Raw genomic sequence first — 17,518 nt, forward strand, 5'->3', positions numbered from 1 at the left:
AAGATAAGGAAGAGTATGTCTGAAATACAGGCAATGCCTTAGGGCATCTCTAAGAATTACCATGCCTTGGAATTAAGGTCAATGGAAACTACAACTCAGTCCAGGCAGGACTACAATGGCCCAGACCCTTTAGGAATAAAGGTTTGGGTCACCGCGGAAGATAAAGAACTATGACCAGCTGAGATGCTTGGTGAAGGTAAAGGGAATGTATGAGTAGTGGGAGAAGGTACTTATAAATACCAGCTATGATCATATGACCAGTTACAGAAATGAGAACTAGAATTGTCATGAGTAATTCCTTCTTATTTTGCTTATATTTCTACACACATATGCATTTGTACACATGTACATTTGTGTATATGTGTGTAGAAATATATTTTTCTCTTTTATTCACTTATGTAACATTGGCTTTATATCATAACATTTAAGTACTGCTAATTTTACATCATAATATTTAAGTTATGGGATATCAAGGAGAGCAGGAAGCATCACTCAAGAAATTTACCTCCTCTTCTGGGCAAGGGATTAGTGAATTTTCGATTGTATGAAGGACAGTTATACCATGTTAGGCACAAATATGACCTTGTTATTGTTTTTATTTGGAGATTAAGTATGGTTTTAAAAGATGTGAATGGGTGCCAAGTTGACAAGGGGTGAAATTGTGATGGCTAATTTTATTTGTCAACTTGACTGCTCATGGAGTGCCCAGATTAAATATTATTTCTGGAAGTATCTGTAAAAATGTAGATGGGAATAATTCTATCTATTGGTTCTGTTTCTCTAGAGAAGCCTAATACATAACTGATCTTGACTACGAATGAGTGAAATTTGCATTCGTTTTTCCCATACTGTTGACCTTAAATCCTGGAACATTTATTATGTACTTTTCGTTAACCTCCCCATGGATTTAAGGATAAAATGTCCTGAAATATAAGGTATTTTCAGAGTACCTAGAAACTCACTACAGAGTATAGATGACTGTTTAAAATAAATTTCTTTTATAAATGAAAAATGAAGGTGATACTGGACAAAGTGACTTTTGCCACTTGGTAGTAGGGGCCAGAGAGGACACGGAAAGATCAAACAAGAGGATTAAAATTTTTTTATCAAGTGAGGCTATGCCTTGTACCCATGCTTCATTACAAAAGGAAATTAGAAACAAGTATATGTATATTACTGCATGTATTAATGTAGAGTTTAATTGGTTTAGAGTGAATTAATGGCTGCTTGCAATATTTCTGGCAAGTTGTTATAAGCTGTGTAATTTTAAATTGTTTCTTGAAAATGCTGGATAAAACATTTTAATTCACACATTGCTTTAGGAATTGATTTGGGGATAATAAAATATAATGAAACATGTTACCTCAGATGGATGTAAGTTCTGTTTGCTGTGCAATTTTTTTTTTTTTTAACTTTAATGCAAATAATGAGTACACTGCTAGGATATTTAGAAGAGCTGTAACTGTTTGAAAGTTACTCATCTCTCTCTCTCTCTCCATTGGGCAAACTATAGCTATTTTAAAATTCTGTTTTTCTGAAGCAGTAGAGAACAAGGAAAATCCTCTAGGGCTTTCTTCTTTATCCAAGAAAAATTACATGTGAAACTGAAAGGAAACTCAGCAAAGAAATTATTATAGAAGACTAGAAATCGGAACACTTGCATTTGGGCCATTAAGGAGAAATTCCATGAATTCTCAGCTAGTTTTTGATAGCAACAGGTTTGCATATGACCAACTGTGAAACTGAGATGATGTGAGTTGCTTCTACCTAGTGTGAAAATTAACTGTAAGTAATTCTGGAAAGAAATGGTAGTTTTTCTCAAAGATGTTCAAGAAAAAGTAAGCAGAGGTGCTTATTAGCATATTATTTTTATATTTGTGAATATTATTTTCCTGCTCTGACAATATGTACCTGGGAGAATTTCAAACAAAAGAAGATCTGGGCATATGAAACCACTCAAAGTACCTAGAGCCCCTTCATGTCATAGAGAATCAGAATGGTATTAGAATAGTATTACCATTAGAATGGTATTGGCTTTCTTCATTCTAACTAAAATTTTCAGCTTTCAGGAATATAGTCACCCACAATTTCTCCACTCTTCTTTTGGAAACTTCTTTTGCCACTATTTTCTTCTGCAGCTGATTAGGTAGCAGTAGAACCTAAAAAGGAACTCAAATAGATTATGCCCCAAATAGTCCAGAATTTGTCCCCAAATTACCAATCATAATACTACTGGCAAAGCAATCTATTTTTTCACACCGTTTGTTTTCTCTTTGTGTAATAGTCGTACGTTTTATGGATTCCTTTCTGAGGTATCCAATTTTCTCATGCCAATTCTTTTCTCATACCTTCAACCAGAAAGCCTATTCTGAGAAAAGCTTTTCCCAATTCTACCTCCCTTCTGCTTGTTCTCACTGAAGTTTGCACTTCTGTTATGGAATTAATCACATTACATATTGCAAATTTTCACATATGAATTTAATTCTGCCATTAGACTATGAGCTTACTAACAAAGATCATTTTTTTACTTGGTAGTACATTTTGACAAGTGGATATAGATTTCATCTTGGGGGCCTGGGGCCTTAGTAAGTAAGAAGACAAGGTCTTCTTTTCTTTTCTTTTCTTTTTTTTTTTTTGCGGTACGCAGGCCTCTCACTGCTGTGGCCTCTCCCTTTGCAGAGCACAGGCTCCGGACGCGCAGGCCCAGCGGCCATGGCTCACGGGCCCAGCCACTCCGTGGCATGTGGGATCTTCCCAGACCGGGGCACGAACCCGTGTCCCCTGCATCAGCAGGTGGACCCTCAACCACTGCGCCACCAGGGAAGCCCAACTTATTTTGGTTTTAATCAGAGGAACCATTTTGCCACATCCAAAGTCACATCATAAAAGCGTCTTCCTCTTCTGCTACTTCTAAAGCCATCCATGTATTCCCGATTTTTTGTTTCCACTCTCACTTTTCAGCAGTTTCAGTCCTGGTTATTAGCTGGTAATGTAGAGACCTTTTGGGAGTAGGAGTGGAATGGGTCTTCCTTTATTTTATTTGTATTTCTTTCTCTTTTTTTGCGAAGAGCTTTCTCCAGCACTATTTGACTTCTTCACTTCCACCCTTTTAAGGTGGAAGGAAAAGTACTATTTACATTATTTCATTTTAAAAAATTGAGGTTCAGAGACTCACTTGCTTGAATTCATTAAGACTAAAAAACCCCCTGAATTTTGATCCCTACTCTTCATTCCCCCAACTCAGTACTTTTTCATTCTATAAAAACCTTACATAGCATGTCATCATCTTAGAATATTTTCTCAGTAAACTTTGAGGTCAAGTACCCAGTATTAGGCACTATGTAATGAACTGGTTCAGTAACTATCACACTGATCCTATTGCACTTAAAATCTAAGAGATTTTCATATCTATCAACAGAGTAAGGTCCATTTATCTAAATTTTACATAGTTTTTAAATTTAATTGATTTGTCAGTGCAACTGAGCTCCTTAAGTATTCTTAGCACATCAACGTAGTGATTAAAATAATAGCAATCTGTAGGAGTGCAGATTAAATATATGTCCATTTTAAATTTTTCTGTAATTCACAGAACCATTTTGATATGCTTAGTAGCAGATAAATTTATATGACATGAGTTAAACTGCATAATCTATGACATTTGCCTTCAGAGACACATGTCGTCAATGACTAGCTTGAATTTTCAAGGCCCATCCTTAGAAGGCTGTTAATAACACCTGTATTTTCATTATCCTTATAATTTAGGTATTACCATGTTCAGTGATAGATTTAACTCAATCTTAAAAAATGAAGATCATTAAGAGATTAATACATATGATACAAACATCTTTCACTTGTATGTAGAAAAACCTCACAGTATCTAAAAGAGCTAGATAAACCAAAAGATATCAGCCACAGCAAAGACAGGATATAAACCCAATATGGGAGCCTCTTCTTTCTGTTTTACTGGAATCAAGATCTTCTAGAAAATGAACATAGCACTTCTTCCTCTTCTCCAGTCAGAAGTTGGAGGTTGATTTTCAGATGTGGATGCTAACTTTGTCTACCTCCACAAAACTTATCTACTTAAAGCCTTTCCAACCTGACCAATCCCCTGGTAACCAAATTCCTTAGGTATCAACTACCTATATCTGGGTTCCTGGATTGAGTCTGGTTATTTCTTTTTCCTTTCCAGTAACAACATTACTAACAATTTGGTTTCAGCCCTCCCCAGTCTGCAATCTTTGGTAATTTCAGAGTCCTCTTCCTTTTCTGGGCATTTGACTTTTGTCCCTTTTGGCCAATACTATTGCATTCTCCCTCTACCTTATTTAGAAATCTTTTGATTGCAATAATGAAAGCCTGATTTAGACTAGCATGAAGTAGAACTGAGTGTATCCAAGCCTGAAGAACAATCAGCACCAGGATATAAATTGCCACAGACACTTTTTCTCTTGTCTCTGCTTCTCTTTTCACATTTACTTCTTTCTTTTTTCTTATCGCAGACTTGACTTCTCTGTTTTCTAGTTGTTGTGACAGGAGGTAGTTTCTGTAGTAATTTCCCAAGAATTCATCACTTTTTTTCAAGGGAGCAGCTAAAATGAGGAGGAATCTATTAAAACCCCTACCAAATTCCCAGAGAAGAGTTATTTGCTCAGCTTGGGTCAGATGCCTACCTCAAGACCAATCAAATGTAACCAGGGGGTGAGGTTACATTGTACTATCAGGGAAAGCCCTATAGTAACCATATGGATATAGATGGCTTTGGCAGGATGAGAGCTAATTGGTAGTTTGCAGAAAAAAATGAGACAGTTTCCAGGGGAGATCCTGTGTCCTATACAATAACTCTCTATGACATTTTTCTCTCAATTGCTACATAATTTTTCCAAGAATCATAGAGCTTTCTAGTCTATATTAAAAGTGACCAAAAATTGAGTAGTTTGATGCTACTTTGCTTTAAATGTCTTCTAAGTAGGATTTTTAACATCTATCTTATCTTTTGAAAGTTAAATATTATTTTTTGTTCTTCAGCTCTTATGACTAGCTCAAGAATGATAGCTTCCACGCTAACATTTCTTTATCTTTTAGACAGTAAAACAAAACTCAGTTTTCTGTCTTCTCTCTCTCTCCCTCTGCTTTACCATCTCCTTTTAATTGAGGAAAAATTCTAAATAAACCTCGTGGTCATTACTGTTGTCAACCTTGCTCACAAAGAAAGTATATTATATGAAATCTATACTTTATAATTTGCTAAAGATTACACTTTAACTGGGCTTTGAGGATATGAGTTTTGTGTTTTTTTTCCTTTTCTTCATTAGGCTTTGCCCTTTCATTTTCTGAAAACTATTGTCTCATGCTAAAATTTTAGTCACACTCTTGTTTCTTCCATGGGTCATTAGGTGAAAGAGAACTAGCAACATACTTACAAAATACTAATTTAATAATTGTTGATGAACTCTAGCTAAAATATCTTAACTTGAATTATAATTAGAGTCATGAAAACACTCAGCAGTATTTCAAACACACATGGAAAATTGTACAGTTGGCTGCAGTAATTAATAAGTGTAGAATTAATTATTAGAATTTTCAAGCTTAAACTCATTAAAACGAAGACAGTATTCAGGCATAAGTTAACTTTCCGATATGTTTTAGTACAGTGGTTCCCAATTCTGGCTGCATTTAAGAATTAACTGTAACACTATTTAAAAAACAGATTCTTAAACTATACTTAAGACCTATTGAATGAGAATCTTTGGGGGAGGGATTTTAATGCTCCCTAGACCTTTATGGTCAGGTAAACTAGAAATCACTGATTTCTATAGCAGCTCTACTCCTGCCTTTAAGTGAATTCCAGGAAGTTATTTTACTCATAGATGTGACATTGACAAAGCAGAAGTCAACTTCACTGGTAAGTCCAGAGAGAGTTACCCATCAGTGTATCCTCATAATCCCAGCCCCAGGTTGTTCTGCCTTCCTCATTCTTCTTTGTTTCCACTTGACAACTTTTCAGAAAATCTTCTTATATCAGGGACTACTCCAGCAAGGTTGAGAAGAGAGAGACTGGCTCCTTTTCACACCCAGAGTCTGGGCTGACTTGAGAGAGGAGAGCCATACTATACTCCACTTGGCTGCAGAGTATCCATGGGGTATGAGTGAGAGGAGTGCCGAGTGGCAGGGGCTGCCTGTCTCCTAGTCTCTGGGGCTTTTTCCTGTCCTCAGCCAGGACCACTTACTTCCCTGCCTGTAGCTTCAGCCCCACCTCACTTCTTAAGACCAATCTGATCTTGGACATGAACAGGATGGAGATTTAACCCAACCTCTAGGACATCACTTCCAGCCTTGCCCTGATGTCATCTGACTCTGATAACCAGGTTTCAGCCTCATTCTAAATGTCTGAGTCTATCTTGGCAGCCTGCTTGATACTTCAGTGTTTCCAGATCACATTTTTCAAAAAGTGTGGTATGGGAAATCCTTCACCAAAGTCTTCTGAGATACCTATCAAAAATACATATATGGGGGCTTCCCTGGTGGTGCAGTGATTGAAAGTCCTCCTGCCGATGCAGGGGACGCAGGTTCATGCCCCGGTCCGGGAGGATCCCACATGCCGCGGAGTGGCTGGGCCCATGAGCCATGGACGCTGAGCCTGTGCATCTGGAGCCTGTACTCTGCAACGGGAGAGGCCACAACAGTGAGAGGCCTGAGTACCACAAAACAAACAAACAAACATATATGGTAGTTCTATTTTTAGTTTTTTAAGGAACCTCCATACTGTTCTCCATAGTAGCTATATCAGTTTACATTCCCACCAACAATGCAAGAGGGTTCCCTTTTCTCCACACCCTCTCCATCATTTATTGTTTGTAGATTTTTAATGATGGCCATTCTGACTGGTGTGAGGTGATACCTCATTGTAGTTTTGATTTGTATTTCTCTAATGATTAGTGATGTTGAGCATGCTTCCATGTGTTTGTTGGCAATCTGTATATCTTCTTTGGAGAAATATCTATTTAGGTCTTCTGCCCACTTTTGGATTGGATTGTTTGTTTTTTTGATATTGAGCTGCATGAGCTGCTTGAAAATTTTGGAGATTAATCCTTTGTCAGTTGCTTCATTTGCAAATCTTTTCTCCCATTCTGAGGGTTGAAGAGTCATGTACCACAATGTTCATTGCAGCTCTATTTACAACAGCCAGGACATGGAAGCAACCTAAGTGTCCATCAACAGATGATTGGTTAAAGAAGATGTGGCACATATATACAATGGAATATTACTCAGCCAGAAAAAGAAATGAAATTGAGCTATTTGTTGTGAGGTGGTTGGACCTAGAGACTGTCATACAGAGTGAAGTAAGTCAGAAAGAAAAAAATAAATACTGTATGCTAACACATATATATGGAATCAAAAAAAAAAAAAAAAAGAGAATGGTTCTGAAGAACGTAGGGGCAGGACATGAATAAAGACACAGATGTAGAGAATGGACTTGAGGGCACAGGGAGAGGGAAAGGTAAGCTGGGACAAAGTGAGAGAGTGATATGGACTTATATATATTACCAAATGTAAAATAGATACCTAGTGGGAAGCAGCCGCATAGCACAGGGAGATCAGCTCGGTGATTTGTGACCACCTAGAGGGGTGGGATAGGGAAATTGGGAGGGAGATGCAAGAGGGAGGAGATTTGGGGATATATGTATATGTATATCTGATTCACTTTGTTATGAAGCAGAAACTAACACACCATTGTAAAGCAATTATACTCCAATAAAGATGCTAAAAATATATATAGATTATGAGCCTGTGTCTAGGTCCATTGAGTCAGAATCTCTAGGGCTGGAATTCAATAAGTGCATTTTAAAAAAATTGAAGTATAGTTGATTTACAATGTTGTGTTTCTGGTGTATAGCAAAGTGTTTCAGTTTTATATATATATTCTTTTTCATTATGGTTTATCAGAGGATATTGAATATAGTGCCTGTGCTATACAGTAGGACCTTATTGTTTATCTATTTTATATATAGAAGTTGTATCTGCTAATCCCAAACTCCTGATTTATCCCTCTCCCACCCCTTTTCCCCTTTGCTAACCATAAGTTTTCTATGTCTGTGAGTCTGTTTCAGTTTTGTAAATAAGTTCACTTGTATCATATTTTAGATTCCACATATAAGTGACATCCTATAGTTTTTTTCCTCCTGGCTTACTTCACTTAGTTTGATAATCTCTAGGTTCATCCGTGTTGCTTCAAATGGCATTATTTCATTCTTATTTTGTGGCTAAGTAGTGTTCCATTATGTGTGTATGTGTACACACACACACACACACACACACACACACAATGTATTATTGGGTCATATGAGCTATTTGTATATTTTCGAACTTAAGCCCTTGTCGGTCGCATCGTTTGCAAATATTTTCTCCCAGTCCGTAGGTTGTCTTTTCATTTTATTCATGGCTTTCTTTGCTATGCAAAAGCTTCTAAGTTTGATTAGGTCTCATTTGTTTATTTTTGCTTTCATTTCTATTGCCTCGGAAAACTGACCTAAGAAAACATTGCTGTGATTTATGTCAGTGAATGTTTTGCCTATGTTCTCTTCTAGGAATCTTATGCTGTCATGTCTTATATTTAAGTCTTTATGCCATCTTGAGTTTATTTTGGTGTATGGTGTGAGGGAGTGTTCTAACTTCACTGATTTACTCGTGGCTGTTCAGCTTTCCCAACACCACTTGCTGAAGAGACTGTCTTTTCTCCATTGTTTATTCTTGCCTCCTTTGTTGAACATTAATTGATTGTAGGTGTGTGGGTTTATTTCTAGGCTCTCTATTCTGTTCCATTGATCCATATGTCTTTTTTTGTGCCAATATCACACTGTTTTGACTACTGTAAATTTGTAGTATTGTCTGAAGTCTGGGAGGGTTGTGCCCCAGCTTTGTACTTTTTCCTCAAGACTGCTTTGGCCATTCTGGGTCTTTTAAGGTTCCATATACATTTTAGGATTATTTGTTTTAGTTCTGTGAAAATTGTCTTGGGTAATTTGATAAGGATCACATTAAATCTGTAAATTGCTTTGGGTAGTATGGCAATTTTAACAATATTAATTCTTCCAATTGAAAAGCATGGAATATCTTTCCATTTCTTTAAATCATCTTCAATTTCCTTTATCAATGTTTTATAGTTCTTAGCATATAAGTCTTTCACCACCTTGGTCAGGTTTATTCATAAGTTGTTTTTTTTTTTTGATGTGATTTTAAAAGGGATCTTTTTTTACTTTCCCTTTCTGACAGTTCATTGTTAATGTAAAGAAATGAACAGATTTCTGCATGTTAATCTTGTATCCTACTACCTTGCTGAATTCATTTATCAGTTCTAGTAGTTTTTATGTGAGTCTTTAGGGTTTTCTATATATAGTATTGTGTCATCTGCCTAATGACACTTTTGCCTCTTCCCTTCCAATTTGGATACTTTTTATTTCTTTTTCTTGTCTGATTGCAGTGGCTAGGACCTCCAATACTATCTTGAATAGAAATGGTGAGAGTGGGCATCCTTGTCTTGTTCCAGATTTTAGCAGGAAGGCTTTCAGCTTTTCACCATTGAGTATTATATTGGCTGTGGGTTTGTCATAAATAGCTTTTACTATGTTGAGATATGTTCCCTCTATACCCACTTTGGTAAGAGTTTTTATCCTAAATAGATGTTGAATTTTATCAAATGCTTTTTCTGCATCTATTGAGATGATCATGTCATTTTTGTCTTTCCTTTTATTAATGTGGTGTACCACATTGATTGATTTGCATATATTTAACCATCCTTGTGACCCTGGGATGAATCCAATTTGATTGTGGTGTATGATCTTTTTTTATGTGTTGTTGGATTTGGTTTGCTAATATTCTGTTGAGAATTTTTGCATCTATATTCATCAAAGACCTTGGCCTGTAATTTCTTCTTTGGTCGTGTCTTTGTCTGATTTTGGTATCAGGGTGATTATAGCTTCATAGAATGACTTTGGGAGTCTTCCCTCTTTTTCAATATTTTGGAAGAGTTTGAGAAGGATCAGTATAAGTTCTCCTTTGTGTGTTTGGTAGAATCCTCCAGTGAAGACTTCTGGCCCTGGACTTTTGTTTTCAGGTAGTTGGTTTTTTGTTTGTTTGTTTGTTTGTTTTTGTTTTGTTTTACAGATTCTATTTCCAATAAGTGCATTTTAAAATAAAAGGTCAGTCAAGAGTCTCACAAATTCTTTAATCTAGAAATCCTGGAATTCTATACATCTCTCTGTAGCTTATATTTCTGGACATTTTCATTGTCATCATCATTCTGACTTTTGCGTGAGAGTGTAGTATAGGAAAGTATTTGTACATTCCTCTTTTAGCAGAGACATTCATAACATATCACCCCTGAATTTGGCTGGTGGTACATTATGCATATAAAATTTTGGGTTGTAGGATCTTCTAATACCCTAATCAAAATTATGTTTTGTATTGTATTCTGGGAAAAATTAACAGTGTTGCTAACCATACCCATCCAGAAACATTACAAAATGTAACTTATTCTATGAAGGGCAATTAATTTTTATTATTACTATTGTAGTTATTTATTATCCTCATTAAGAACAATTAATATGGTATATTACTACTAATAATTTAAATGACTATAATAATAAGAAGAACATCTGGAATTTTCAAGGCACCTTTATTTAAAGGGCCCTAATAGGATGAAAAATAATGAGTTAGGTTTTGAAAAACATTTCCTGTGTGTTTTTCCAGTTGCTTATTTATAGAAACATATATTTATCTACATGCTACCTATGTGGTGAAGAAATTGTTCTCTCAGAGCTGAATACAAATTAGAACGTTAGGATAAGGGTTTTATTTTACATCAGGTCAAATAGTTGTAAAATACCTTCACAGGTAGTACTAAAAACAAATAAAATTATGTTATTGCAGAACACTCAGATCTGGCTTCAGCAATTCTCACTTACAGTGATATTAAAGTTATATAGCAAAGCTAAGATTTCTGCAAAATATCCTTTGCACCAGGGCTGATATGAGTTAGAATTGGTAAATCACAATGGGCATTCAACTCTAAGGCACAAATTAGAAGTGATTTATTTAGAGGTTTTAAATCTGGGAAGGAGTTTTATACCTTGACTATATGTAAAGGATGTTTCTGTTTTTATGAATGCTAATTACCAAAAATTATAACATAACTCATCTTCATTGTCACTGAACAGCCTAGAGAAACTCTCATAAATTTTCTCACCTAAGTATGCTAGTGTAGCATGCAACAATGCCAAGAGTGAATAATTTTTTCAAACAATGATGTTGTTAAATTATAAAGGGAGATAGTGAGATTCTTCCAAATTTATTGATGAATATGATAATAATATTTCAAATATGCCACAAACTAGTCTCTTTGTGACTGGATTACATTCTATTTATAGACATAACTATATTATGTAGATATATAGAACTGTGTATATAGTCATATGTGGTTATAATAGTTATATGAGGGTATAATAGTAGATATGCAGAATTTTTTTGAAGGAGTAGAAATGGTTCTCCAGTTGAATTGGGAGAATAACATCTAATTTTTGTAATCCTTTATATGCACCATTTTTCTGTCCTTGAGATAGTGTTTTTTTAATACCTAGAGACCCCCACTTGCAATTACCATATTACTTATGAGTATCTATATTATGATATTAAATACTTTAATTAAAGAGGGAAGATCTGAAAGGTGAGAGCTCCTTAAAGCCAGATGTATGTTCAAAGGTCAGCAGATACACTATGCAAACGCATCAAGGCTGAAAGAACATGACCATTGCCCCTGCAATGTCCAACCAGCAGTCCCTGGTGGTGGCAGTGGTGTAGACCTCTCCATTCGTTTATCTATTCATTCCTCAAATATTATTGACATCACCATGTGCAAGGTGCTGTGTGCAAGGGTTAAAAAGACAAGTAAGCAGTTTTTCCTTCAAGGAGCACATAGACTAGAGGGAGAGACATATATATTGATACTTCAGTGCCAGGTGGAATGTGCAACAGATACAGCATCATGATTGAGCACAGCCTTCAGAGCCAGACTGCCTGTGTTTGAATCTCAGTCATTAGTTAACCGTGTGACCTTAGAGGGAAGCTACTTGATCTTTCTTCAGTTTCATCATCTGTAAAATGGGGATGTCTATCCTGATAGTTTATTGTGAAAATTAAATGAATTAATATATGGGACATATATTAATACAGTTGAACCTTATTAGTTTTGGTGAACGATACAAAATTGATGTTTTTTGTGGTCAAAAACTATTGAATAAGCAATACACCAAAAGTGCTAACCATGGAACATTCATAAACTGGACTTCACCAAATGTAAACACACTACTCATCAAAAAATGCCATTATGAGTGTGAAACAGATGGAGAAAAACTGTCAAAAGTAGTGAAGAAGCACTGATAACCTTGAAAGAGAGTCAAAAGTCCCATACGGTCAACCTACCAGGAGCAGGCAGGGGCAATATCCCATGTAATGTGGGCTTCCTCATCCCAAGGCAAACAGGTCAATTTTGAAAGGAGTCCAAAGTCAGGCATACAATGCAGCTTCTGCACCAGAAACATAGATTCCTTTAGTTTGTGCTCAGTCTGTGGTGATGGATGTCTTTCCAGGTCTGATGATGGTCAAGTTGTAGCAATTGGGGTGGTACTGCCAGTCAGTTTCATCAAAGAGCAGGTGTTTACTGTGGCCATCTACGTGAGTGACCCACACACTTAATCAGCAGCTGTAATTTGTTTCCACAGTGCCTGGCCCCAAAGAGGAGTGTTTTTAACTTGCCAGTCTTAGTTTTCCCAGTGGCAGATGAAATGGTTAGGTTACCGGTAACAAAACAAGAGTCAATAAAATATAACAAGTTTCCTCCAGGAGATGATTGTCTAGAGTTCTGAGAATAGCCTGGTGTTCCATAGCTGGTGCTGAGGTGGAACAGTCAGAGTAGGCCAGGGGGTACCATCACGTTTGATCTTAGCTGAACAATTAGTGAACTAAGCCCAAGTTTTTAGAAAAAATTTCCCTCAAAGAGATTGCTGCCACTTTTTCGTGTAAAGCCAAGATATCACTAGTACCATTTCCATTTGGCCAGGAAGCTTGTTGGGCCCTTCCCACCTTGTTTGCTATTGAGTCTGAGTTCAACCACTCCAAGATGAGACTATCAGGCTGGAGGCATGGATTTCCATTTGTCAGATATTCAGATGTCAACTCTCCAGAAAAGCCCAGAAGCAAACTAATAGTTAGCTTCCAAAGGAGTATCTGGTGGCTCTGTCAGGAAGGTGGACCCCAGAGGGACCTCCACATGGGGACTGCCTCCCTTTGTCTATGGCTTCAGTTGGTGAAATCATCAGTCACAGAGACTTTTTTCTCAAAGAGGTAATAGGACTATGTGGCCCCAAAGGTGGAAACTGAGCCACAGCTTGCTGGACAGCTTCCTACATAGCCTCTTGCCTGGGGCTCCTTTCAAAAAATGTTGATTTGGAGGTTGGATGACATAAAAGACCAAGTAGAATGCCCAGATGAGGCATGTGCTGTCTCAGTACCCAAAGAGTGCAGCAAGAGAAGTGCAGCACTTCTCTTCGGATGGTGAGGTTTGAAGACAGACAACTTTTCCTTGACTCCCAGAGAGATTTGAGCATTGTAAATCTGCTCACATAATCTCAAGAAACTTTTATTTGGTAAGCATGCTCCTGAATATTGTTTTGCTAATATTATCTCTCTCTCCCTACCTGCTGGTGGAAGTCAGGGCTATTGTGACTGAGACTTTTTGTTCTCTAGCCAGTGGGGCATAATCCAAATGAAACCTTTGGGTAGGGTCACTTGTACTAAATCCTGGTCCACCTATTGGTGGCAAAAGACAGGAGCGTTTAGGTACCTCTGGAGGAGTACCTTGACACTAAAGGTAGGTTAGGGTGCAATGTATACGCCATACTGCTACTTCTGTACATGCCACTCCTCCTGAAATGGAGGATCCCACCTGGCATTTATGAGGTAGGAAAGTAAATAACACATTGTTTTTCTACTTTCATATGTAGAAGCAAAAACATCTGTGTATTAAAATATTTCAAAGCCCCCACTCACAAGACTACTTTATCTTCCCTTTCCCACTGTACACCCTGCCCAATCTGGATGCCTTTAGCTTCCAAGTGTCTCTAATAGGACAGTAACTTAGTTGCCTGTCTCCAGTAGAGTTAAAATAGTTTGAATCTCTTCTCTCTCCAATCTTTGAGCCATTTTTTTTATTATCTAGTAGGTAATCTTCATCAACATTGTAAACCCAATCTAGGACATAAAGTACCTAAATAATTGTTAGTCAATACCTCATCTATGATTTCACATGTGTTATGCCCATGAAATTCATATGCTGAAGTCCGAACCCCTAATACCTCAGAATGTGACCTTATTTGTATGTAGGGCCTTTACAAGTATATTCAAAGTTAAAGTGAGGTTATTTGGATAGAGCTTAATCCAATATGACTGGTGTCCTTAGAAAAAGAGAAAATTTGGACATAGAGACACACATGGAGGGAAGATGATATGAAGAGACACAGGGAGAAGACGAACATCTACAAGCCAAGGAGAGAGACCTGGAAGAGATCCTCCCCTCATGGTCTTCAGAAGGAGCAACCCTGTCAATACCTTAATTTTGGACTTCTTTGGACTTCCTGCAACCATGAGACAATACATTTCTATTGTTTAAGTCACCCAGTTTCTGGTACTTTGTTGCAGTAGCCCTCACTGACTAATATACCATGAGGACTTGACTTTCTTCAGAAAATCTCCTCAAGAGGGCCAAATATCCCTTATAGTAGCCCAAATCCACTGTAAAATAACTCTTAAGAATTTTTACTTTTCTCTGAATAGATACAAGCTTGGCATAATAGACTGTGGAAGGAAAGTGAGCCTTAAGAGATAGTCTTTCTTAATCAGCATTTCTTTCTTAATCAGTCTTTCTTAATCAGCATTACCGTCCCCACCCTCTCATCACCCACTTGAACCAAATAGTCACCTGGTTTCTGCCCCAAATGGTCACAGATTTCCCTCCTTTTATATGCAGTGTAGATGTATGTCTCTGTAGTTGTTACCTGGAAGAGGTGGAAACTTCTTATAATGGTATGTGTCAGAGTTAGCAGAGAAGTCCTCCTCCCAGAGGAGGGGAAACAACAACTGGGACAGCTGTCACTGAACTTACTTTCCGTTACTCCTCCTGTACCCACTTCCCCATTTCTGCAATTAACAGGAAATAAAGTGGGGGGCCGTTTATTGCCCACCTGTCCATACCTTTTGTTCAGTATTCTACTGATTTCCATGAACTTTCCTCATATCCCATTAATTGACTCACAAGGCCTTCATCCTTTCTATTTCAGAAGACAAATCTTGTCAGCAGCCCCCCACCCTTGTGCCCTCCACACACTTCAGGCTCCTGTTTTATAGGATGGTTTGGTGGCCTTATCTCCACTTCCTGCAGCTACCTCCTGTTGTTCTTTCACATTTTAGTCATCTGGTGTTCATTTGGATGTGTTTTGATTGATACCTACAACCACACATTTCGCCTTGAACATGACTTTGATGGAGTGTTGGGTGTGTAAGCATAGTCTCCTTGTACATAATTTTGCCCTTGATCATTATTTGTAACTCCCTATGTATCATGGCCTTACTTGGTCTCTTGATTTACAGATATGGTGATTACATCGTTTTGTAATTAAAATCTTTGGTTGGATATATTAATCTCATCACCAATGATTCCTTCTAAAGTAAATGTATAATAAATAATCACTTTGATACTATTAGTCACTTCTGTATATTGTTCTTCTTCTTAAGTTTTCCTCAACATCAGATGATCTGTGTATAATTTCCATTATATTTCTTTTTCCTGCCCTATGAAAGCTATGACAAGCAATATTTTATAGTGTGTGTGTGTGTGTGTGTGTGTGTTTTAATTGCATAGCTATCATTTGGTCTAGAAATAGGTGTTGTAACGAGGAGCAGAATTTACCTGGCAGGAGGGTGACTTTGGATAGACAACCTAATTTACTGAAATATACTAATACTTCCTGCCCATCTTCCATACCCTGACCCCTGGCAACCACCAATCTGTTCTACTTTTTATAATTTAGTCATTTCTAAATTCTATTACAAATGGAATCTTGAAGTAACCTTTTGGGATTGGCATTTTTTACTCAACATAATTCTCTGAAAATTCTGCCAAGTTGTTGCATGTATCAATAGTTTGTTCCCTTGTATTGGTGAGTAATATTCTGTGGTATGGATATAGTACAGATTGTTTAACCATTCACTCTTTGAATGATATCTGGGTTATTTCCAGTTTTGAGTTATTATGAATAAAGCTGCTATGAACATTAATGTACAGATTTGCATTACAACATACCCGAGTTTTGTTTTATTCATGTATGATGAGGCCAACAGGTCAGGAGACATTGCCATTGAAATGATAGTTTATTACTCACAGTTCCCAAGAGGAAGAGAGCATCCCATGCCATGCAGGGTCACATAAGAGAACACTAAGGTCAGTGGAAGGCAGAGAGAAAGTGCAGGGGAACTGCAGGAAGGCCTTTATGGTAGTTTTCAAGGGAAGCGTAGCTTAAGCAAGAGAACAAGGTTAGGATTGGGTAATTTGAACAATTTCAGTGAGCTCTAGGGTACAAAGGCTGCCTGATGCCTGGCCCTGGGGTGATTAGGGCAGGGAAATATTGTCTCAGAAATGTAAGAGCTGCCATGAAGCAGGCAGCCAAATTGGGGATTTGGCTTTTGGATTAATTCCTTTGCATATGAAAGGCAGGCTCCAGGGAGAGTGCTTTGGTCTCTGGAGAAATCTACAAACCATTAACCAACCACTGGAGGGGCAGTCCATCACTAGTCAGCAAGGCCCCAGATGTCAAAACATCAGACACACTGAATACTGGGGTGCATGTATCTTTTTGAATTATGTTTTTCTCTGGGTATATGGCCAGTAGTGGAATTGCTAGGTCATATGGTAATTCTATTTTTAGTTTTTTAATGAACCTCCATACTGTTCTCCATAGAGACTGTCATACAGAGTGAAGTAAGTCAGAAAGAGAAAAACCAATATTGTATATTAATGCATATATGTGGAATCTAGAAAAATGGTACAGGTGAACCGGTTTGCAGGGCAGAAATAGAGACACAGATGTAGAGAACAAACGTCTGGACACCAAGGAAAGTGGGTGTGTATGGGGGTTGGGGGGTTGTGTGTGATGAATTGGGAGACTGGGATTGACATGTATACACTAATATGTATAAAATAGATAACTAATAAGAACCTGCTGTATACAAAATAAATAAAAATTTTAAAAAACAAAAAACCCCCCATCAAACACAGGAAGTAGAAAACATGGTTAATACAAAGTTTTTGTGTGAACTTAAGTTCTCATTTCTCTTCATTGAATGCCCAGGACTGCAATTGCTGGATCATATGGTACTTGCCTGTTTAGGTTTGTGAGAAACTGTCAAACTA

At 37.3% G+C, this 17,518-nt stretch overlaps 1 pseudogene; it reads left to right on the forward strand.

The window, feature by feature from the left end:
• LOC137224267 (uncharacterized) overlaps positions 1 to 17,518 on the forward strand; it is a 425,840-nt pseudogene that overhangs the window by 7,946 nt on the left and 400,376 nt on the right.

This window comes from Pseudorca crassidens, chromosome 5 (genome assembly GCF_039906515.1).
Source record: "Pseudorca crassidens isolate mPseCra1 chromosome 5, mPseCra1.hap1, whole genome shotgun sequence".
Lineage (NCBI taxonomy): Eukaryota > Metazoa > Chordata > Mammalia > Artiodactyla > Delphinidae > Pseudorca > Pseudorca crassidens.